This window comes from Hordeum vulgare, chromosome 2H (assembly GCF_904849725.1).
Source record: "Hordeum vulgare subsp. vulgare chromosome 2H, MorexV3_pseudomolecules_assembly, whole genome shotgun sequence".
In the NCBI taxonomy this organism is placed as follows: Eukaryota; Viridiplantae; Streptophyta; class Magnoliopsida; order Poales; family Poaceae; genus Hordeum; species Hordeum vulgare.
In genome coordinates this window covers 114,163,126-114,188,027 of record NC_058519.1, presented here as the reverse complement: position 1 = coordinate 114,188,027, position 24,902 = coordinate 114,163,126, and the positions used below count along the sequence as shown (strand labels likewise).

At 47.4% G+C, this 24,902-nt stretch overlaps 2 pseudogenes; both read left to right on the top strand.

Moving 5' to 3' along the window:
* The first annotated feature begins 9,219 nt into the window (after positions 1–9,219).
* Positions 9,220–10,429, top strand: LOC123429736 (annotated as a pseudogene).
* A 7,405-nt stretch (positions 10,430–17,834) lies between these two features.
* LOC123429735 lies at positions 17,835–19,037 on the top strand (annotated as a pseudogene).
* Positions 19,038–24,902: the final 5,865 nt, after the last annotated feature.

Here is a 24,902-nt window from a genome sequence, read left to right as displayed (position 1 = left end):
CTTGACTTTTCGCTCTATAACATTGTTATTTGGATCCATCTATGGCGGTAGGGTGAAATTTGTCATGAGCGTATTACAAAGCATTTATTTGTATCTATCGTCGACATAAGTAACTCCATACGCCTTTGACTTATTCCATTCTCGAATGGTGATCGGGATTTTATCCCTAACAATAACACCACACTAACTTACAAATGCTTTTGCGTTCTGCGCGGGACCAATCGGTTTGCCATCTTCAGCGACTTATTCAATCTTGAACCTTTCATTATCGCCCAACCTTTTTTTCGGGCCTCGTTTCTTTATAGAAGATTGGCTCGATCTGAAGGGCTAAAAGAAGAAAGAAGCGTTAATATATGTATATACAAATCAATTAATGCACCTAGTGAGCAGAGGCTTAATTAATATATCTTGTCGGACTTTATAATAATTAAGGTTCCAAACACTAGAGTCGTCATCTTCTCCCTCCATTCCCACATCGGAGTCGTCATCTTCTCCATCTATTCCCTCACTAGAGTTGTTCAGAAACTGTGAGGTGATATCATCTTCGTCGCGGATTATTTTCCCAACATGTCTTCTTGTTCTTCATCTCTGCCGTGATCCATAGTTTCTGCAAAGACTTGCAAGTTATTTCAACGCTAATTGCAAAGACTTCATTACGCAACATCAAAGTGACCAAATTAATACAAGTTCATCACATCAAAACCAAAGTAGAGTAGTGGCCATGCAAATATATATACATAAAGTTCATAGATATATAGTTCTCACACAGCAACATACAACTATCTAAAGCATTTAAATGGAACAACAAATGCGATAAAAATCACAACTAAGGTAATAATTGATCCAATAGCATAATGATAATAAGCCTCTTTATTAATGGCATATTTGCTAATCTCTCTAATCTTCAAGCGCATCGCATCCATCTTGATCTTGTGATTATCTAGGACATCGACGACATACAACTCCAATTTCATCTTCTCTTCTTTAATTCTTTTCAATTTTTCTTTCAAATAATCATTTTATTTTTCAACTAAATTTAACTTCTTGACAAGAGGGTCAGTTGTAATTTCCGGTTCACATACCTCCTAGATAAAAAATATATATATCAACTTCATGGGCATAATTGTCATAAACTCGAAATGAAACAAATAGTTATAAAATATAATATACAATATCCTAATCATAAACTGAACTAGGGCCGACGGGGACGGATTTTAAAACCATGAGACTATATATATATAACTAAAAATCATACAAGTAAGAAAATTATATATTTACGCCTTGGTGAGCTCCTAGTGCTCGGAGTCTGGCGCGTCGCCACGCACGCAAGGCAGCTCAGCCTACTTCTGATGCGAGGCAGCAGCGCTTGGATCCAGCTGCAGCGGCAGAAGCCTTCAAGAGACGAATTGGAAATCTCTGCTACCGATGTCTTCGCCCAAGACACAAGTATTTTGAGTGCAGAGACCCAAAGATTTGCTATACTTGCAAGCGGCCGGGGCATTTGGAGAGAAACTGCCCGAAGCGCGTTATTGAGAAGAACCCCTACCACCGTGTCTCCAATCCATCCACAACACCACCGGCCTCCACCGCTCCTTTGCAGCCTCCGGCTGCTCAGAACTCGACTACCCCTCCCTTGGCACCTGTTGTACCGCTGCTTGCGGCATGGTCCGTCATGGCCTATGTGCCGGGGGCGGCTGCGCAACGACCTGCGAACTCCAGCTGCACGGTGGAGAGCACGCCGGCCATGGAGGAAGAGGCTTTTCGCCTCCGCTCCACTGCCCTGATCCTCACGGCAGTGGGGAACTGCTCCGGCATCTCCGCGGACATGGTGGCCAACGAAGTTGAGAGAAAGTTTCGCTTGCTCTCATGGGACGTCGTGGTCGCCCCCTTCTTCCCTGACGACTTCCTCCTCACTTTGTACAAGCCGTTCCAAAGGGACATCGTCCTGGAGAGCAGAAGCATCAAGGTTGCAGGGGTGCGTTTCAAGTTCAAATCATGGCTGCCTCCACCTGGTGGCAGCAGGGTATGGCGCTACTACTGCCGAGTAGCCATCGAGCGCATGCCGCTGACTGCTTGGGACTGGGCAAGTGTCAAAGAGATCCTTGGAAAGGATTGCTGGCTCGACCTCATCGAGCGGCAGTCCACCACCAAGACCAACGTCAAGGCCCTCTTTGCCTGGTGCTGGACCTGGAATCCAGACAGGACCCTGCGCGCGTCGGACTTCAATGTCCTCAATCGCCCCGATGTCGTTCGCCCAAGGGGATCCAGACCGGAATGGAGGAAGGCAAGGAAGGACCTCACTTCCGTGTCCTACTGCACCTTGATCTGGTGAAGGACTATGCCCCCATCCCAGACAGCCCTGAACATGGTGCGCCTCCAGAGTGGCCGCGGATATATCCGTTTGATGGATGGCGGTATGGCATCAAAGATGGTGAAGGGAGATCACGCCCAATGGGGGCGAGACCTCCACATGACAGAGGACGACGCAGCGGAGATGACGAAGATGGCGGTGGCAATGGTCGCCCCAGGGGCAAGAGAGCAGGCGTGCGCAAACGCTTCCTCCAAAGCCTACGTGCACAAGCCCAATGCAAAGACACTGCCAGCTGTGAACCAGAGCCAAGACGATATCGCCGGCGCGACGAGGGCACCACCTCCGGCCATGCTCCGATGGATGTGGACTGCCCTACTGTCGGCGTTCTTAGGATGAGGGGCCGCTCGCCCATGCCTCGAACAAGCCAAAGCGGCAGCCAGGTGGTTTCTGCGTTACACCAAACTTGGAAGTGCTCCGTACTAAGGAGATGAGACAGGCAGAGGAACAGGCAGACACACATGACGTTGGAGATGCTGTCAGTGCTGCCATGAGCACTGCTGCTGAGGGCCAGCAAGTCCAGCAAGAGGCCATGAGCACTGCTGTCGAGGTCCAGCAAGAGGCCAATGATATGCTGGTGCAACAAGAGAATCTGCCCCTTGATGAGTTGGCAGACAAAGAGCAATCACATGGTGATCCCCTTGGCAGACTAGAGCAGTCACATGGTGATCCCCTTGGCAGACTGGGCGGCTGTGATGCGCCTGATTTTGGCATGATGCAGATTTACTCTCCAGCTCGTGGAAACACTGGGTATCCGCTCAGCTCCAACACAGTCTGGCAACCTATGGTTCAACCTGATCCAACTACTACCACCATTGCTGGGATTAGCCCTTTCTTTGGCCAGCCTTCTGATTGCTATAATTTGCCACCGTTGCCATCCTCCCTTGATTACTATCATGTGCCATCCTGGGAGATACCACAAATGATGTTTCCACCACCACCACTTCATGAGGGGTTGTTCATGCAGAGCCCACTAGGATGGATGCAGGCAAATCCTGGGCCTGAGATGTTGTTCGGACCTGGATCTTTTGATCGACAGCAGCTGTTCGAATCAGCTACTGATGGTCTACACGAACCCCCACTGCAGTCCACTGAAGAGCAACGCGCGAGGCGAGCACTGGCAGAGGCCAACCTGATCGGACCAGGTCTGCTGGCTACGATCACAGCTAAAGTTACACAGCTCCACATTGACGAGCAGCGGGCTTTCGTTAGAAAAATTGCTGCCCTGCTCTCAACCTCTGTTCTGGGTACACCTCCTCCGACACCAGCCAGGAAATCAAAGAAGCCACTCCCGCAGCGGATCATCAGAGTCGTGAAAGCTTCAAGGCAGAGCACAAGACTGGTGCGTCTGCGCTCAAATATGTCCTCCTCTAGGCGCACTCAAGCGAGCATCTGCGTCCAGCTTGGCATCATCAACAAGATAAAAGATTTCAACGATGAAGCTCTCCTTGCATACGTGCAGTTTTTTCGCGAGCCCATTTCACCGGAGCGTGTGGAAAAAATCGCGGAGATCGCTGGACTGGCTTCACCCGCAAGCCTGCAACTACCCGATGCAGAGCTCCAGGCGATCTTGGGGGAGCTAGCAGGGAGCGTCCCCTGAACGCCGTCCATGCGGCTGACCACACTCTAGACTGTTTAATGCCATGATTACTGCACCAATGTTTGCTTTCCTTTCCTCCTGGTTTGTGCGCCGTATGGCTGCCCTGCATGCTCAGGTAGCAGTCTGTATCATGCTGCAGGGGATATGCGCAACCCCTGCCTATCTAAGTGTAGTCTCCTTTGTTTTTCCATGAATGAACACCTTTCTGTTTTTAATTCGAATGTGAGAGGTCTTAATGATGCTGCTAGACGCGCGTCGGTCCGCTTGCTTCTTGACACTTTGGCTTGCTCAATTGTCTGCTTGCAAGAGTCCAAGCTTGACTCGTTCTCTGATCATGATCGTAATGAGATTTTTGGCCGGCGTTTCGATGAACATGCGGCGCTCAATGCGGTAGGCACGCGAGGAGGAGTCCTTTTGGGCTGGAGAACTGATCGCTACGTGGCTTCAGACATCCATGTGGGAGAATTTTTTATCACCGCGAGGTTCTCACCGGTGGATAGGGGTCAGCCGTGGTCCTTGACCACGGTATATGGCCCACACGATGATTCGCGGAAAACAGCCTTTCTCAGCGAACTCGTGATCATTCATAATATGATGCAAGGACCCTGGTGTATTATTGGTGATTTCAACATGATTAATGACCCCAGAGACAAGAACAATGACAGGATTTGTCGGCGTTGGATGAATCGTTTTCACGAGCACTGAATAGGTCTGCGCTACACGAGCTGCCCTTGATAGGACGCAAATACACATGGAGTAATGAGCAGGCTGTTCCTACACTTGTTCGCCTGGACCGAGCTTTCCACAATGTGGAATGAGAGATGCGGTTTCCAACAGCAAAACTGCTGCCGCAAGCGTCATCTATCTCTGACCATTGCCCGCTGTTGTTGATTGATGAGAATGTAATCCACATTAACACGCGTTTTCGTTATGAGAGCTACTGGCAGTACATTCGTGGATTCCAAGAGGTGGTTAAACAAGCATGGATAGTTTCAACCGGCGACTCCTCCTCAATTACTAGGCTTAGCATCAAGCTATGGAGGACCAGCAAGGCACTTAGAGTGTGGAGTAAAACCTTTGTGGGTGACGTACAAAAACAAATGCTAATAGTCAATGAGATGGTGCTGCAGCTTGATGGGGCCCAGCATATTAGAGACCTATCACTACAAGAAAAGGAGTTGCGTACTAAGCTGAAATCGAGAACAATGGGACTGGCTGTTCTGCTCAAAATCAAGAGACGCCAACGAAGCAGAGTGACATGGCTCAAGGCTGGAGATGCGAATACTAAGTTCTTCCATAGGAAGGCAAACGCGCGCCGCAGGCGCAACACCATCCATGTCCTACATGATAGTGCGGGTGCAACATCTGCAACATCCACCTGCGCTATGACTGAGCTGGAAAAACGACACTTCTCGACCATTTTTGGTACTGCGGATAAACTGACCTCAGCTATTAATTGGGACGAGCTAGGGTTCGAGCAGACGGACCTGACTGACCTTGAGGGAGAATTCACCTTACAAGAGGTAAAAGCTGCCACTGACGCTATTCCACAAGATAAGGCGCCGGGTCCAGATGGGTTCTCAGGTGGTTTTTACAAGGCCTGCTGGAACATCATCAAGTTCGACCTGTTGGCGACACTGAAGCAGCTATACCACATGGACAGTACCGGTTTAAACCGGATTAATAAGGCCATCCTTGTCCTCGTCCCAAAGAAGAATGGCGTTGATAACCTCCATGACTTTCGGCCAATCTCCTTGATTCATAGCATAGTCAGGATTTTCACCAAGATCCTTGCAAGTAGGCTCGCCCCTAAGCTGAACTCGCTGGTTGATCACTGCCAAAGCGCGTTCATAAAAAATCGCAGCATCCATGAAAATTATGTGTATGTACAAAACACGGCCCGGTATCTCCATAAACACAAGAGACCGGCCGTGCTGCTGAAGCTTGACATAGCCCAAGCATTTGACTCCGTGTCCTGGGCTTATATACTCGATATGCTTGAGGCACGCGGTTCTAGTCAAAGGTGGCGCGAATGGATAGCAATGCTTCTCAGAACTTCCACCTCGCAAGTGTTGATTAACGGCTCAATATCTGATTGCATCTAGCATGGAAAAGGACTGCGGCAAGGGGACCCATTGTCCCCATTTCTTTTCATTCTTGCCATGGACCCCTTACAACGGATTTTGCGGTTAGCCACAGAGACACAACTCCTATCAGTAATTCCAGGCCGCAGGCAGCTGATGAGATGTGCATTCTACGCCGATGATGTGGCGCTCTTTATGCGGCCTTCATTGTCCGATGCACAAATGATAAAACTGTTCTTGACTTCTTTGGAAATGTCTCAGGGCTTCGCACAAACATGGCCAAAAGCTCAGCCTTACCCATCAACTGTGAAGGGCTAAACCTGGCCGCCATCTTACGTCCTCTTGGCATTCCTTTGAAGACATTTCCATGTGTGTACCTCGGCATGCCGCTATCGCTAAAACGTCTTCGCAAGATTGATTGGGACCCATGGCTACATAAATTTGCTAACAAGACTACGGATTGGAAAGGGAGGTTGATGGCCAAAAGTGGGCGACTGGTACTGCTTAATGCAGCCTTGTCATCTCTGGCCATTTACATGATGACGTCTCGCAAACTACCGGCTTGGGTTCTTAAACGCCTAGTTCAAATATGACGAGCCTGGCTATGGAGTGGAGAGGGCGCGTGCAATGGAGGCAAATGCAGAGTTAATTGGTCTGCCCTAGCACGTCCTAAAACCTTGGGTGGCTTAGGGGTTCTCGACCTGGAAAAATTTGCAGGGCCCTTCGGATTAGATGGTTATGGATGGCCTGGAAGGATCAGACTAGACCATGGGTTGGCCTAGAACTGCCTTGTGATGCCTCGGACCGTGCCCTTTTTTCGATGTCCACGACTATCACCATACAAGATGGCTGCACCGCGCGGTTTTGGCATGACAGATGGCTACAAGGCATGTGTCCAAAAACAATGGCGCCGGACCTTTACAAGATCTCATTTAGGAAAAACCGCACAGTGAAAGAAGCATTAACTGCTGAAAAATGGCTGACGGACTTGGCACACGGGCTGACAGAAACGATGGTACCTCAGCTGGCCTGCCTGGCGGCATGTCTCGAACAGATTGAACTCACTCCCGATAGGCCAGACACTGTAGAATGGCGTTACAACTCCGATAAAAGATATAGTGCAAAATCCACCTACCTGCTGCAATTCAATGGCTCGACAACCATGGAAGGAGCAAAATATATCTGGACGGGCTGGGCACCGGGCAAATGCAGATTCTTTTTATGGACAGCCGCATTAGGGAAAATACTAACGGCAGACGTGTTGTTGCGGCGAGGACGGGAGAACAATTATTTCTGCCCTCTAAGCCAGAGAAATCTGGAGACCGTTTTCCACCTTCTCGTGGAGTGCTCTTGGACCCGGAAAACCTGGGATGCAATCGCAACCTCAGCTGACCTACCATCACTGAGACCAATCTCATGGATGGGACTGAACAATATCAAAGGATGGATGCATAACTGTTGGCAAAATGCACCCATAACACGAAGGAAAGGAACTCAGTCGCTCCTACATCTAATATCCTCTGAGATCTGGCGCGAACGAAACGGGCGGCTGTTCGATCACAAAAGGATGGACACTGAAACTTTGGTGAGAAGAATTAGGGATGAAATTAGAGTCTGGAACATGGCAGGAGCAGGGATTCCGTTTGATCCTGGCTGAATTCTGGGTTTTTTTCAGGCGTGAGTTTTTTGCTTCTTTTCTCCTTTCTTTCCTTTCCAGCCCCTCTTTTTCGTTTGGTGGCTGGCCCTTCCGGGCCTTCTCTTGTATTGTCTTGCCCCTTGCTGATCAATTGATTTGGTAGATCTCCTATCAACATTCAAAAAAAAAAAGCATGTGCTCGTCGAGCACCTCCTCCTCCATATTATTGATTCCCCTCTCATCCTCTTCCCACGATTCGAGATCCATGGTCTAGGACGTTGCCAAGGTCGACAGAGACAGGAGAACCGCAATATGACGTGCAGGAGGAGCCGTATAGAAGGACGATGAGGATGCGGGATACGATTCCACACACCATCACGGGGTCATCGGCGTCATAATGAACTTACAGTGACGATCAACCAAACAGTAAGAAAGATAAAATATTATTTTATAGTAAGAGTAACCCAATAGTCCTTGTTGCATAGAACTAGGTAGTTACATGTGGGTTGCCACGAAAGCATATTTTTTACCTCGGTGACGCTACTGCTAGTCTGCTTCTGATTTACTTAGCTTTGGTCTAAGTTTTTCATCTATGTTCCTTCTTTATTATGTACAGTATACGTATAATTTCAGCAAAACAAAAGTATGTATATGTATAATAGTTATATATTCCTTTCGTTCTTAAATCTAAGACCTTTTAGAGATTGCACTATGAACTACATATGAATGTACATAGACATATTTTAGAATATTGATCCATTCATTTTATTTCGTATGTAGTTTTTTTGTGGAATTTCAAAAAGTCTTATATTTAGGAACGGAGGGAGTATATATTGCACATGGCTGTGATATATGCTGTCCCTAACTTCCAATCCTGGCGACGTGGAGCCCCAATAATCAACCACAACCACCACGAAATGCAACAGAAAAAAAGCTGAAAAGCCTCCAGGCTTCACATCAACAATAACCAACATGCTTCCATCTGCAGCATCTCAAAATAAGCACACGGACTGCTTCCTGACCACAGACCCTGAAACTAACTTGCATCAGCCGTTCGCTGGTGAGTGGTGACCTAAAACCCGCTGTACCACGACCACCGTGCGCCAGTGACCTGACACCACTGTACGACGACAGTTGGACGCTCCTACGCGAACGTGTCCGCGCGCAATCCATCAGCTCTGAGGGATGTATGGCGTCTTCAGGAGATGAGCCGGATCAACCAGATAGCTGCAGCTGAGCTGCCCAACTGACTTCAGGTTCGCTTGCTTTGTAGCCATATCTGTTCACGTTAGAGATTGAAATGTATCACCGACCATACCTGGTGCACTCATCACGTCTCAATATTCCAAGCTAAGTTAACCACACATGACCAGATAGACACAAAACAGAAGTAAGTAAACAACCACCGAAATGCAGGTGATCTACCACCAGGCCACCAAAGTTTCAGTCAGGCTACTATAGTGTCTACTGAACGTTACACGCATGCATGCAGCAAGCAGTCACCATTTGGATTTTGGAGTGCTACAAATACGGGCCTTCTCCTATCTCCCAGACATCACAGCAAGAAGTTGCCTCTCGCTGATCGGTACACATAGACAAGAACACCATGCTGCGCAAGAACACCATGTCCTCCCTTGTCTTCCTCGTGGCGGTGCTACTCTTGTGCAGCTCCATCTCCATGAGCAGCGCAGCACGACACCTAGAGGAGGCTGTTCCCAAGAAGGAGTATCCACCACATCCGATCGTCCCGGAGCTGCCAAAGCCCGAACTCCCGCCGCACCCCGTCATGCCCGAGCTGCCGAAGCCTGAGCTGCCACACCCTCTCGTCCCCGAAGTGCCACACCCCGTGGTGCCCGAGGTGCCAAAGCACGAACTGCCGCCACACCCTGCTATGCCCGAGCTCCCGAAGCCTGAACTCCCGCATCCGGTTGTGCCTGAGGTGGCAAAGGAGCCTGAAGTGCCAGTGCCACACCCCGTGGTGCCGGAGATGCCAAAGCACGAGCTGCCACCGCACCCTGCTATGCCCGAGCTCCCGAAGCCTGAACTGCCGCATCCGGTTGTGCCTGAGGTGGCAAAGGAGCCTGAAGTGCCAGTGCCACACCCCGTGGTGCCGGAGATGCCAAAGCACGAGCTGCCACCGCACCTTACTATGCCGGAGATCCCGAAGCCTGAGCTGCCGCATCCGGTTGCCCAGGTGCCAAAGGAGCATGAACTACCACACCCCGTCATGCCGGAGGTGCCAAAGGAGCACGAGCTGCCGCACCCTGCCATACCAGAGTTGCCGAAGCCTGAAGCCTGAAATGCCACACCATGCCGTGCCAGAGGTGCCAAAGGAGCCCCATGTGCCGCACCCCGAGGTGCCAGAGGTGCCGAAGGAGCACGAGTTGCCGCACCCTGCTGTGCCAGAGGTCCCGAAGCACGAAATGCCGCCGTTTCCCAAAGCCGAGTTGCCATTGCCCCCGAAGCCCGTGTTCCGTTTTCCTGAGCCAGAGGCCAAGCCATGATCGGAGTAGCTACAACCGCACAGTGTCCGTTATCTAAGTATTATCAAACCCATACTATACATGCGCGCGTGTGTTGTACATGTCGTTAGAGCCCGCACTACTCTACTTCGTGACGAGAGCATTATGTATGAGTGGTACTGCATGGTGCAGCTGCTCAATCTGTTCCTTTTATGCATATTCATGATGTATATGCATGATATGCACATGAATAAGTATGATTCTGTTTGGAATTTTTATGTTGCAGTTGTGTTTGTATTTCATCCGCAAAAAAAAAAAAAAGAATCCGTGTTTGTGTTTACTTAGAAGTACATCACTAGAGACTTCCCATGTTTTGCTACATTATGGCTAGGCAGCATGCAAGGGAGTGGAGTCCCAATAAACACCAACGGCCCAATTGCATCCTGCCTAGGTACTCGCATAGGATGGTAGAACTACGATGCATAAAACATAGGTGATAGTATGATCAAAGTGACTTGCCTCGTATTACTTGATGAAGATAGTCGCTCTCAAAATCCTGATAATTCTACTCGCCACACTCTGAGCAATCTATCGTAAACAAATAGCATTCAATAAACATTCATGCCAAAAAGGAAGAACCAAAAGAACATAAGAACAAAACATGTCTTTGTGCAAAATAACAACATACTAAGGTTTAATAAAAAAATAGGTTCTAAGTGTGTTGTAAAGTTAAGGTGCATGAATGAGATCAAAAAGAGGTAATGGACGATGAACTATTGCTATATAAGCTCGAATTGCATACACTATGGGAGATGATCAAAAATATTGGGAGAACAACATGAATGTTGTTTGACAAATAGTATAAGATATAAGAATTTATTTGTAGAAAGAATTTCTTGAAATGGAGCACTACAACGCAAGTTATAGCGAATTGAAGTATGAATTGAATTTGCATTCAAAAGGTCAAGAGAAGTTGAACTGAAGTACGATGGTTACGTACAAAAATATATGACATGAGTGTTTAGGGGTAAAAGGAATCAATTGAAAAGGTGGTACGATTTGCAAGATAAGATCAAATGAATGTTCGAATACAAATTTGAATCGCTCAAATTTGTAAGGTTCAAAGGTCGAAACTAATGAGGCCACTGGATATAGGAGATCAATATGAGCGTGTAGAAAAAAGAATTACTAGGTTTGAAATAGCGGATCAAAATATACAAATACTTTAATATAACATTGAATCGGCTTAGGACGATGTGAACAATTTTGGGCACTAATAGATAAATCTGATTTCATCAAAATTATAAGTTGAAAAGTTAAAACTAATGATACAAACGGGAAGATTACTTTGATACGAATCCGACGCAATTGGATTCATCTAAAACGGAGCTACGGATAAAAAGATATGATCAAAAGAAGTTTGAATATGAATATGAACAAATTTCGAAATTTGAAAATTTCAAAAAAGTTGATATGATAGGTTCATCGGATAGGTGGGATCAAGACGAAACTCTAGGCGTTGGTTTCATCTAATTTGGATAAACGAGTAAAAAGTTATGGCTATTTGAAAAATCAGGGCCAAGCTGTTTTACGGAAGACTAAATATTTTTGACATGGTCTACGTACAAAAATATATGTATGAATTGAATTGCTGGGATTAGCCCTTTCTTTGGCCAGCCTTCTGATTGCTATAATTTGCCACCGTTGCCATCCTCCCTTGATTACTATCATGTGCCATCCTGGGAGATACCACAAATGTTGTTTCCACCACCACCACTTCATGAGGGGTTGTTCATGCAGAGCCCACTAGGATGGATGCAGGCAAATCCTGGGCCTGAGATGTTGTTCGGACCTGGATCTTTTGATCGACAGCAGCTGTTCGAATCAGCTACTGATGGTCTACACGAACCCCCACTGCAGTCCACTGAAGAGCAACGCGCGAGGCGAGCACTGGCAGAGGCCAACCTGACCGGACCAGGTCTGCTGGCTGCGATCACAGCTAAAGTTGCACAGCTCCACATTGACGAGCAGCGGGCTTTCGTTAGAAAAATTGCTGCCCTGCTCTCAACCTCTGTTCTGGGTACACCTCCTCCGACACCAGCCAGGAAATCAAAGAAGCCACTCCCGCAGCGGATCATCGGAGCCGTGAAAGCTTCAAGGCAGAGCACAAGACTGGTGCGTCTGCGCTCAAATATGTCCTCCTCTAGGCGCACTCAAGCGAGCATCTGCGTCCAGCTTGGCATCATCAACAAGATAAAAGATTTCAACGATGAAGCTCTCCTTGCATACGTGCAGTTTTTTCGCGAGCCCATTTCACTGGAGCGTGTGGAAAAAATCGCGGAGATCGCTGGACTGGCTTCACCCGCAAGCCTGCAACTACCCGATGCAGAGCTCCAGGCGATCTTGGGGGAGCTGGCAGGGAGCGTCCCCTGAACGCCGTCCATGCGGCTGACCACACTCTAGACTGTTTAATGCCATGATTAGTGCACCAATGTTTGCTTTCCTTTCCTCCTGGTTTGTGCGCCGTATGGCTGCCCTGCATGCTCAGGTAGCAGTCTGTATCATGCTGCAGGGGATATGCGCAACCCCTGCCTATCTAAGTGTAGTCTCCTTTGTTTTTCCATGAATGAACACCTTTCTGTTTTTAATTCGAATGTGAGAGGTCTTAATGATGCTGCTAGACGCGCGTCGGTCCGCTTGCTTCTTGACACTGTGGTTTGCTCAATTGTCTGCTTGCAAGAGTCCAAGCTTGACTCGTTCTCTGATCATGATCGTAATGAGATTTTTGGCCGGCGTTTCGATGAACATGCGGCGCTCAATGCGGTAGGCACGCGAGGACGAGTCCTTTTGGGCTGGAGAACTGACCGCTACGTGGCTTCAGACATCCATGTGGGAGAATTTTTTATCACCGCGAGGTTCTCACCGGTGGACAGGGGTCAGCCGTGGTCCTTGACCACGGTATATGGCCCACACGATGATTCGCGGAAACAAGCCTTTCTCAGCGAACTCGTGATCATTCATAATATGATGCAAGGACCCTGGTGTATTATTGGTGATTTCAACATGATTAATGACCCCAGAGACAAGAACAATGACAGGATTTGTCGGTGTTGGATGAATCGTTTTCACGAGCACTGGATAGGTCTGCGCTACACGAGCTGCCCTTGATAGGACGCAAATACACATGGAGTAATGAGCAGGCTGTTCCTACACTTGTTCGCCTGGACCGAGCTTTCCACAATGTGGAATGGGAGATGCGGTTTCCAACAGCAAAACTGCTGCCGCAAGCGTCATCTATCTCTGACCATTGCCCGCTGTTGTTGATTGATGAGAATGTCATCCACATTAACAGGCGTTTTCGCTATGAGAGCTACTGGCAGTACATTCGTGGATTCCAAGAGGTGGTTAAACAAGCATGGATAGTTTCAACCGGCGACTCCTCCTCAATTACTAGGCTTAGCATCAAGCTATGGAGGACCAGCAAGGCACTTAGAGCGTGGAGTAAAACCTTTGTGGGTGACGTACAAAAACAAATGCTAATAGTCAATGAGATGGTGATGCAGCTTGATGGGGCCCAGCAGATTAGAGACCTATCACTACAAGAAAAGGAGTTGCGTACTAAGCTGAAATCGAGAACAATGGGACTGGCTGTTCTGCTCAAAATCAAGAGACGCCAACGAAGCAGAGTGACATGGCTCAAGGCTGGAGATGCGAATACTAAGTTCTTCCATAGGAAGGCAAACGCGCGCCGCAGGCGCAACACCATCCATATCCTACATGATAGTGCGGGTGCAACATCTGCAACATCCACCTGCGCTATGACTGAGCTGGAAAAACGACACTTCTCGACCATTTTTGGTACTGCGGATAAACTGACCTCAGCTATTAATTAGGACGAGCTAGGGTTCGAGCAGACGGACCTGACTGACCTTGAGGGAGAATTCACCTTACAAGAGGTAAAAGCTGCCATTGACGCTATTCCACAAGATAAGGCGCCGGGTCCAGATGGGTTCTCAGGTGGTTTTTACAAGCCCTGCTGGAACATCATCAAGTTCGACCTGTTGGCGGCACTGAAGCAGCTATACCACATGGACAGTACCGGTTTAAACGAATTAATAATGCCATCCTTGTCCTCGTCCCAAAGAAGAATGGCGTTGATAACCTCCATGACTTTCGGCCAATCTCCTTGATTCATAACATAGTCAGGATTTTCACCAAGATCCTTGCAAGTAGGCTCGCCCCTAAGCTGAACTCGCTAGTTGATCACTTCCAAAGCGCGTTCATAAAAAATCGCAGCATCCATGAAAATTATCTGTATGTACAAAACACGGCCCGGTATCTCCATAAACACAAGAGACCGGCCGTGCTGCTGAAGCTTGACATAGCCCAAGCATTTGACTCCGTCTCAAGGGCTTATATACTCGATATGCTTGAGGCACGCGGTTCTAGTCAAAGGTGGCGCGAGTGGATAGCAATGCTTCTCAGAACTTCCACCTCGCAAGTGTTGATTAACGACTCAGTATCTGATTGCATCTAGCATGGAAAAGGACTGCGGCAAGGGGACCCATTATCCCCATTTCTTTTCATTCTTGCCATGGACCCCTTACAACGGAGTTTGCGGTTAGCAACAAAGACACAACTCCTATCAGTAATTCCAGGCCGCAGGCAGCTGATGAGATGTGCATTCTACGCCAATGATGTGGCGCTCTTTATGCGGCCTTCATTGTCCGATGCACAAATGATAAAACTGTTCTTGACTTCTTTGGAAATGTCTCAGGGCTTCGCACAAACATGGCCAAAAGCTCAGCCTTACCCATCAACTGTGAAGGGCTAAACCTGGCCGCCATCTTACGTCCTCTTGGCATTCCTTTGAAGACATTTCCATGTGTGTACCTCGGCATGCCGCTATCGCTAAAACGTCTTCGCAAGATTGATTGGGACCCATGGCTACATAAATTTGCTAACAAGACTGCGGATTGGAAAGGGAGGTTGATGGCCAAAAGTGGGTGACTGGTACTGCTTAATGCAGCCTTGTCATCTCTGGCCATTTACATGATGACGTCTCGCAAACTACCGGCTTGGGTTCTTAAACGCCTAGTTCAAATATGACGAGCCTGGCTATGGAGTGGAGAGGGCACGTGCAATGGAGGCAAATGCAGAGTTAATTGGTCTGCCCTAGCACGCCCTAAAACCTTGGGTGGCTTAGGGGTTCTCGACCTGGAAAAATTTGCAGGGCCCTTCGGATTAGATGGTTATGGATGGCCTGGAAGGATCAGACTAGACCATGGGTTGGTCTAGAACTGCCTTGTGATGCCTCGGACCGTGCCCTTTTTTCGATGTCCACGACTATCACCATACAAGATGGCTGCACCGCGCGGTTTTGGCATGACAGATGGCTACAAGGCATGTGTCCAAAAACAATGGCGCCGGACCTTTACAAGATCTCATTTAGAAAAAACCGCACAGTGAAAGAAGCATTAACTGCTGAAAAATGGCTGACGGACTTGGCACACGGGCTGACAGAAACGATGGTACCTCAGCTGGCCTGCCTGGCGGCATGTCTCGAACAGATTGAACTCACTCCCGATAGGCCAGACACTGTAGAATGGCGTTACAACTCCGATAAAAGATATAGTGCAAAATCCACCTACCTGCTGCAATTCAATGGCTCGACAACCATGGAAGGAGCAAAATATATCTGGACGGGTTGGGCACCGGGCAAATGCAGATTCTTTTTATGGACAGCCGCATTAGGGAAAATACTAACGGCAGACGTGTTGTTGCGGCGAGGACGGGAGAACAATTATTTCTGTCCTCTATGCCAGAGAAATCTGGAGACCGTTTTCCACCTTCTCGTGGAGTGCTCTTGGACCCGGAAAACCTGGGATGCAATCGCAACCTCAGCTGATCTACCATCACTGAGACCAATCTCATGGATGGGACTGAACAATATCAAAGGATGGATGCATAACTGTTGGCAAAATGCACCCATAACACGAAGGAAAGGAACTCAGTCGCTCCTACATCTAATATCCTCGGAGATCTGGCGCGAACGAAACACGCGGCTGTTCGATCACAAAAGCATGGACACTGAAACTTTGGTGAGAAGAATTAGGGATGAAATTAGAGTCTGGAACATGGCAGGAGCAGGGATTCCGTTTGATCCTGGCTGAATTCTGGGTTTTTTTTCAGGCGTGAGTTTTTTGCTTCTTTTCTCCTTTCTTTCCTTTCCAGCCCCTCTTTTTCGTTTGGTGGCTGGCCCTTCCGGGCCTTCTCTTGTATTGTCTTGCCCCTTGCTGATCAATTGATTTGGTAGATCTCCTATCAACATTCAAAAAAAAAAAGCATGTGCTCGTCGAGCACCTCCTCCTCCATATTATTGATTCCCCTCTCATCCTCTTCCCACGATTCGAGATCCATGGTCTAGGACGTTGCCAAGGTCGACAGAGACAGGAGAACCGCAATATGACGTGCAGGAGGAGCCGTATAGAAGGACGATGAGGATGCGGGATACGATTCCACACACCACCACGGGGTCATCGGCGTCATAATGAACTTACAGTGACGATCAACCAAACAGTAAGAAAGATAAAATATTATTTTATAGTAAGAGTAACCCAATAGTCCTTGTTGCATAGAACTAGGTAGTTACATGTGGGTTGCCACGAAAGCATATTTTTTACCTCGGTGACGCTACTGCTAGTCTGCTTCTGATTTACTTAGATTTGGTCTGAGTTTTTCATCTATGTTCCTTCTTTATTATGTACAGTATACGTATAATTTCAGCAAAACAAAAGTATGTATATGTATAATAGTTATATATTCCTTTCGTTCTTAAATCTAAGACCTTTTAGAGATTGCACTATGAACTACATATGAATGTACATAGACATATTTTAGAATATTGATCCATTTATTTTATTTCGTATGTAGTTTTTTTGTGGAATTTCAAAAAGTCTTATATTTAGGAACGGAGGGAGTATATATTGCACAGGGCTGTGATATATGCTGTCCCTAACTTCCAATCCTGGCGACGTGGAGCCCCAATAATCAACCACAACCACCACGAAATGCAACAGAAAAAAAGCTGAAAAGCCTCCAGGCTTCACATCAACAATAACCAACATGCTTCCATCTGCAGCATCTCAAAATAAGCACACGGACTGCTTCCTGACCACAGACCCTGAAACTAACTTGCATCAGCCGTTCGCTGGTGAGTGGTGACCTAAAACCCGCTGTACCACGACCACCGTGCGCCAGTGACCTGACACCACTGTACGACGACAGTTGGACGCTCCTACGCGAACGTGTCCGCGCGCAATCCATCAGCTCTGAGGGATGTATGGCGTCTTCAGGAGATGAGCCGGATCAACCAGATAGCTGCAGCTGAGCTGCCCAACTGACTTCAGGTTCGCTTGCTTTGTAGCCATATCTGTTCACGTTAGAGATTGAAATGTATCACCGACCATACCTGGTGCACTCATCACGTCTCAATATTCCAAGCTAAGTTAACCACACATGACCAGATAGACACAAAACAGAAGTAAGTAAACAACCACCGAAATGCAGGTGATCTACCACCAGGCCACCAAAGTTTCAGTCAGGCTACTATAGTGTCTACTGAACGTTACACGCATGCATGCAGCAAGCAGTCACCATTTGGATTTTGGAGTGCTACAAATACGGGCCTTCTCCTATCTCCCAGACATCACAGCAAGAAGTTGCCTCTCGCTGATCGGTACACATAGACAAGAACACCATGCTGCGCAAGAACACCATGTCCTCCCTTGTCTTCCTCGTGGCGGTGCTACTCTTGTGCAGCTCCATCTCCATGAGCAGCGCAGCACGACACCTAGAGGAGGCTGTTCCCAAGAAGGAGTATCCACCACATCCGATCGTCCCGGAGCTGCCAAAGCCCGAACTCCCGCCGCACCCCGTCATGCCCGAGCTGCCGAAGCCTGAGCTGCCACACCCTCTCGTCCCCGAAGTGCCACACCCCGTGGTGCCCGAGGTGCCAAAGCACGAACTGCCGCCACACCCTGCTATGCCCGAGCTCCCGAAGCCTGAACTCCCGCATCCGGTTGTGCCTGAGGTGGCAAAGGAGCCTGAAGTGCCAGTGCCACACCCCGTGGTGCCGGAGATGCCAAAGCACGAGCTGCCACCGCACCCTGCTATGCCCGAGCTCCCGAAGCCTGAACTGCCGCATCCGGTTGTGCCTGAGGTGGCAAAGGAGCCTGAAGTGCCAGTGCCACACCCCGTGGTGCCGGAGATGCCAAAGCACGAGCTGCCACCGCACCTTACTATGCCGGAGATACCGAAGCCTGAGCTGCCGCATCCGGTTGCCCAGGTGCCAAAGGAGCATGAACTACCACACCCCGTCATGCCGGAGGTGCCAAAGGAGCACGAGCTGCCGCACCCTGCCATACCAGAGTTGCCGAAGCCTGAAGCCTGAAATGCCACACCATGCCGTGCCAGAGGTGCCAAAGGAGCCCCATGTGCCGCACCCCGAGGTGCCAGAGGTGCCGAAGGAGCACGAGTTGCCGCACCCTGCTGTGCCAGAGGTCCCGAAGCACGAAATGCCGCCGTTTCCCAAAGCCGAGTTGCCATTGCCCCCGAAGCCCGTGTTCCGTTTTCCTGAGCCAGAGGCCAAGCCATGATCGGAGTAGCTACAACCGCACAGTGTCCGTTATCTAAGTATTATCAAACCCATACTATACATGCGCGCGTGTGTTGTACATGTCGTTAGAGCCCGCACTACTCTACTTCGTGACGAGAGCATTATGTATGAGTGGTACTGCATGGTGCAGCTGCTCAATCTGTTCCTTTTATGCATATTCATGATGTATATGCATGATATGCACATGAATAAGTATGTTTCTGTTTGGAATTTTTATGTTGCAGTTGTGTTTGTATTTCATCCGCAAAAAAAAAGAAAAAAAAGAATCCGTGTTTGTGTTTACTTAGAAGTACATCACTAGAGACTTCCCAGGTGTTTGTGTTTGAAGAAAACCTAGCGTCGAATTGGAGCGCCGCAGCCGACGATGCTCCAAGCAGTAACATATTTGCAGTTGAATTTTCAACTGATGATGATGCAGGGGAGGATGTCCAGGTGATTGGCAAGACGCCCAACCAAGGTGACCACAATGGTAGTGATCATCATGGTGCCGACACCGACGACGACGCGCATAGGTCGCAAGGAGATAGCGACAACGCCGCGCACGACACAGGCGGAGATCTCGACGACAACATCGACAACGAGGCGCATAGTGACGACGACAAACAAGATGATGGTCACGGTCACGACGACTACGCCGACGACACAGATGTCGATGACACACCAGGGTCTCAGCCGTCTTCCTCAAGTGCATCCACACCGACACAATTTGTGTCGCCTCCTTCGCAAGACACAACGGACTCCTCAGGGCCTCGTCGCTACAAGACCCTCAAGAAAGTCTACAAGTACACAAAGCCAGTTACGCTCGAGTACTCCGGACTATGTCTGTTCGGAGTTGAGGAGCCGGCGAACTTCGTAGAGGTGAGCAAAAGTCCTAGCTGGACGCACGCCATGGATAAGGAGATGAAGGCAATTGAGAGCAATGGCACGTGGACTTTGGTAACCCGACCTCCAAACCAAAAGACGATAGGTTTGAAGTGGGTTTACAAGTTAAAGAAGGACACGGAGGGTGCCATTGTGAAGTACAAGGCAAGCCTCATTGCAAAGGGCTACGTTCAACGTCAAGGAGTTGACTATGATGAGGTGTTTGCATCGGTTGCTCGAATCGAGACGGTGAGAGTGCTCCTAGCTTTGGCAGCACAAGAGGATTGGAAGGTTCATCATATGGATGTTAAATCCGCTTTCCTCAACGACGATCTCACAGAAGAAGTGTACGTGGAACAACCCCTCGGCTACGAGAAGAAAGACGAACAAGCGGAAGTTGACAAACTCAAGAAGGCACTTTACGCGCTGATGCAAGCGCCAAGAGCTTGGAATTCAAAGTTAGACCAAAGTATGGTCACGCTCGGGTTCAAAAGATGTGCCCTCGATGATCCGAAGGACAGTCTACAAAGCACCGAAGAAGAGGTGAAGATTGAAGACACGACCAAAAAGGAGTGTTGTCATCGAGCTACAGACGAGCCAACGATAGTAAAGACGGTCCATAAAATGCTGCAAGGGACGACAAAGGCCATGCCGATGATAACAGTTATGAGAAGCAGCAATCGTGTTTGGGACCCAGGTCGAAAGTAAGGACATCGTGATTAGGGGGTGAATGTGAGTTAATCACCTTTACTTTGTATTGCTTTTCGTTTTTCTGGTGTTACAATCAACACCCCTAGGATGTCTTTTATACACGTCCACAAGGGACTATGGAAATAGACTAGGACTAGGAATCCTAATACTACCAGGACTCGGTTTGGCTTTCTTTCCTAATCCTACATGACAACGTGATTAACTCACAAGAACTACGATGCATAAAACATAGGTGATAGTATGATCAAAGTGACTTGCCTCGTATTACTTGATGAAGATAGTCGCTCTCAAAATCCTGATAATTCTACTCGCCACACTCCGAGCAATCTATCGTAAACAAATAGCATTCAATAAACATTCATGCCAAAAAGGAAGAACCAAAAGAACATAAGAACAAAACATGTCTTTGTGCAAAATAACAACATACTAAGGTTTAATAAAAAAATAGGTTCTAAGTGTGTTGTAAAGTGAAGGTGCATGAATGAGATCAAAAGAGGTAATGGACGATGAACTATTGCTATATAAGCTCGAATTACATACACTATGGGAGATGATCAAAAATATTGGGAGAACAACATGAATGTTGTTTGACAAATAGTATAAGACATAAGAATTTATTTGTAGAAAGAATTTTTTGAAATGGAGCACTACAACGCAAGTTATAGCGAATTGAACTATGAATTGAATTTGCATTTAAAAGGTCAAGAGAAGTTGAACTGAAGTACGATGGTTACGTACAAAAATATATGACATGGTCTAAAAGAATTCTAGTACCAATGTGTAAATACGAAGACTAAATAATATATCTAATTACTCTACCGTATACTAGTGTAGGAATACTAGTCTAGAAATAATAAACTACAGGAGTAAAAAAAATACGAAGAAAAATACCTTTAGAATGCAGAGTAAGAATTAATTCTAATGAGGAGACGACTTCGAGAAATCCCGCCGAAGAGAAGAAAAAAATATTTTTATTTAATAAATCTAGTTAAACCAAAAGATTGATTTAACCCGAAATAGATGATTTTTGGATGCTCCTACGGGTCTATACTTATAGGTAGAAGGGAGGTCTCCATAGATAAGCAATGTGGGACTAAACATATACGTAGTGTAGGAAAAAATAGAAAAAAGAGGGACAAAAGTGTGCCGCATGGGTCAATAGTTCGACCACCGCACATGGGCAGGTTACGGCCGGCCGTGGCCTTTGTTGTTTTTTTTTCTTTTTGCGAACGAATTTTTTTTTAAAAAAAACAAAGAAGAAAGACGTATAAATTAAAAAGAAAGAACATTTTATATAGACATATTATATATCAAAATTTTCAGAATAAAATTTTCTAAAACATGAACATATTTTCAAAACCAAAAAAATACTTTTTTTAAAAATTATTTTTTTGCAATAACTTTAAAATGAAAAGGAATTTGAATTTCAAATAAATTGCAAATACTTAAAATTTGAATCAAGACATAGTCTCTGATTTTGGAGGGTCATTTTCCTCCTCTCGTTTGATTTTTTTTTAATCAAAGGGTTTTGAAAATATTCAAACTCAAAATTGAAAAGGGATTCAAAATATAAAATTTTGGGAAAGTCATTTTATTCCCTCTCATTTTTTTGAGAAGTTTCAAATTCCACTCAAGTTTCAATCACTCAAACAAACAAACAATCAATCTAATAATTATATTAACATTCCAAAATTTATAATTTTGGGATGTTACGACCACCGCTTTAGTCAACATGAGTTTGCCTTGCTCGGATCAAAACATCAGGCCTAAGAAAATGAAGAGTGCAAGTTTGCCTCACGGGGTGGAAGCAGTTCGATGTTGATGCGGTGATCTCTGCAAAGTGAAGGAGGTGACGAATTTTTCAGATTGGTTGGGCATGAAGTTTTTCATGTGCGCCAATTATGAATCTGATCCAGCCGAATCTATTTCTGCGTACATCAGGCCTCCGGTATGCTCAAGTCATTCAGAATAAATGTGTTGTTGATATTATTGTTTACTTGATATATATATTATTTTTTGGTAGTCTCCTCCTCCTCTCTGCATGTACTATCGTTGGATTGACACGGAAATGCCGGACTGGGCGGTGACCGAGATTCATGAAAGAGGTCGCCGTGCATGGACTAGCTTGGACTTGCAAGAGCGCCGCGCGAAGGCTGAAGCAGAGGAGAAAGCAGCGGAGAAGAAAGAGTGGGAAGAGTATTGTGTGGAGCAGAGGGCTTTTATTGATGAGATGAAAAGGAAAAACCAAGAACAGAAACTTCGGTTGGAGGAGGTTTACACATAGCGGGAGGAGGCCTGTGAAGCTGAGAGGGAGAGAAAGAGAGAAAGGGCTCGTGCGGCCAAGGCAGCAGAAGAAGCCGGTGATGAAAAAGGAAAATATCCACATTGAACTTAGTAGATTTATTTTATTGTATCCTAAAATTGTTGAATCTTAAATTCAGCAAGTTATATCAGCACGTTGTATCTTAATTTCAGCAAGTTGTATCAGCACGTTGTATCTTAATTTCAGCAAGTTGTATTTTAATTCCGGGAAGGTGTATCATACTTTGTTTGTAATCTGAACTTCTTGGTAGTATATGTGTTATCCACAATGAACCAACTAGCATAGAAATAGATATAAATATGTCTCTTAGAATACACATAAGTCTCATACATAAAATACACATAAGTCTCATACATAAAATACACATAAGTCTCATACATAAAATACACATAAGTCTCATACATAAAATACACATATGTCTGAAGTGATACATAGAAGGGCAAGAGTCTGCTTCACTGACGGCGTCTCAGTTGGCGCTCTGGGGGTGTGGGAGGCGTACTCCATCGCCACCTGTGGGGGGGGGGCTAATGTTACGAGGAGGAATCTCGGATCCACCCTGGTCATAGTGTGTATCCTGTGTGGGCCATGGTGGAGGAGTCGAAAACATGTCCGACCACATGTTTTGCTGCGATGGTAGCTCTTCTGGTTCAGTCCCTAACCCGGATATGGACGCCGACGCATCCTGATATGCATAGGATCCTGCAGGAGGGACCATTCCTGTTGGATGTGGATGAAACATGAATCCAGGAGTTGGATTGTGATGTTGCGGAGTTGGCTGAAACATGAAGCTCGATGACGGAGCATGGTGTTGTTGCTGATGCCACGCCGAACTGCCAGGCTGGTTAGGTGGGGGTGGATTTGGCGTCGGTTCCACTCCTTGTAGACGTGGACGCGGCTGATGTCGATGCACGGAGTGACGCGGCAGCTGTGTAGGCTGCGACTGGTGCTGCACAACATCCGAAGTGCGGGTGCACGTGATAGCTCTATAGATATCTTTTATCCTCTGCTCGAGCCGCTTCACCCATGGTTGAATCTGAGACCTATGTACCAGAAGAGGTCCAGTTGACAATTGTCGATCAAAGTTCATCACGTCAGTATAAAGACTGTATGCCAACTCACCCTGAAATTGTCATTAAGAATAATAAGTATGGATGACCCAGTACGTAACAACAAGTTAAATGAGGTGAAGATAATAAATATAACCGCATACTGCCTGCATCGAGAAGTATCATATGTCGGGTACGTATCAGACGTATGTGGGTCCGGAATCTCATATGTATTGGAGTGCTGAACAATGCATAATCGTGTTCCTCTCATGTACCCATCCAAATATGCATTGTATTCAGCGAGATCTAATATGCATTGTATTGGAGATCCGAATTTGTTGTTAGCTAAGCGGACCTCGAACCTCCGCTCTAGATTTCCAATGGCGACAATGTTGGGTAATGTAGCATAAATTCAAAAAAATTCCTACGCATATTCAGATCTTCCTATGGAGAGACCAGCAACGGGAGAGGGGTGAGTGCATCTTCATACCTTTGAAGATCGCTAAGAGGAAGCATTGCTAGAACGCGGCTGATGGAGTCGTACTCGCGGCGATTCAGATCGCGGTGTGATTCCGATCTAGTGCCGAACCACGGCACCTCCGCGTTCAACACACGTGCAGCCCGGTGACGTCTCCCACACCTTGATCCAGCAAGGAGAAGGGAGAGGTTGGGGAAGATCTCCGACAGCACGACGGCGTGGTGTCGATGGAGAGACGAGGTCTCCCGACAGGGCTTCCCCAAGCACCACGAGAGGAGGAGGAAGGAAGGGGGCAGGGATGCGCCGAGGGGAGAAGAAACCGTGTCAAAGAGCCCCAAAACCCCCACTATATATAGGAGGAGGGGAGGGGGGTGCCACCCCTAGGGTTCCCCCTAGGTGGTTCGGTAGCCCCCCCCCCCCCCAGATGGGAGGTGCGGTGGCCAGGGCAGGGGGAGGGGGTGGCGCACCCCTAGGTGGGCCTTAGGTCCACCAGCGCCTAGGGTTCCCCCCCCCCTCTCCACCTCCTGCGCCTTGGGCCTCTTTATGGGAGGCGCACCAGCCCACTTTGGGCTGGTTACCCTCCCCCTTTCGACCCATGCTACCTCTTGGGCCTGGTGGCCCCTCCCGGTGGACCCCCGGGACCATTTCCGGTGGTC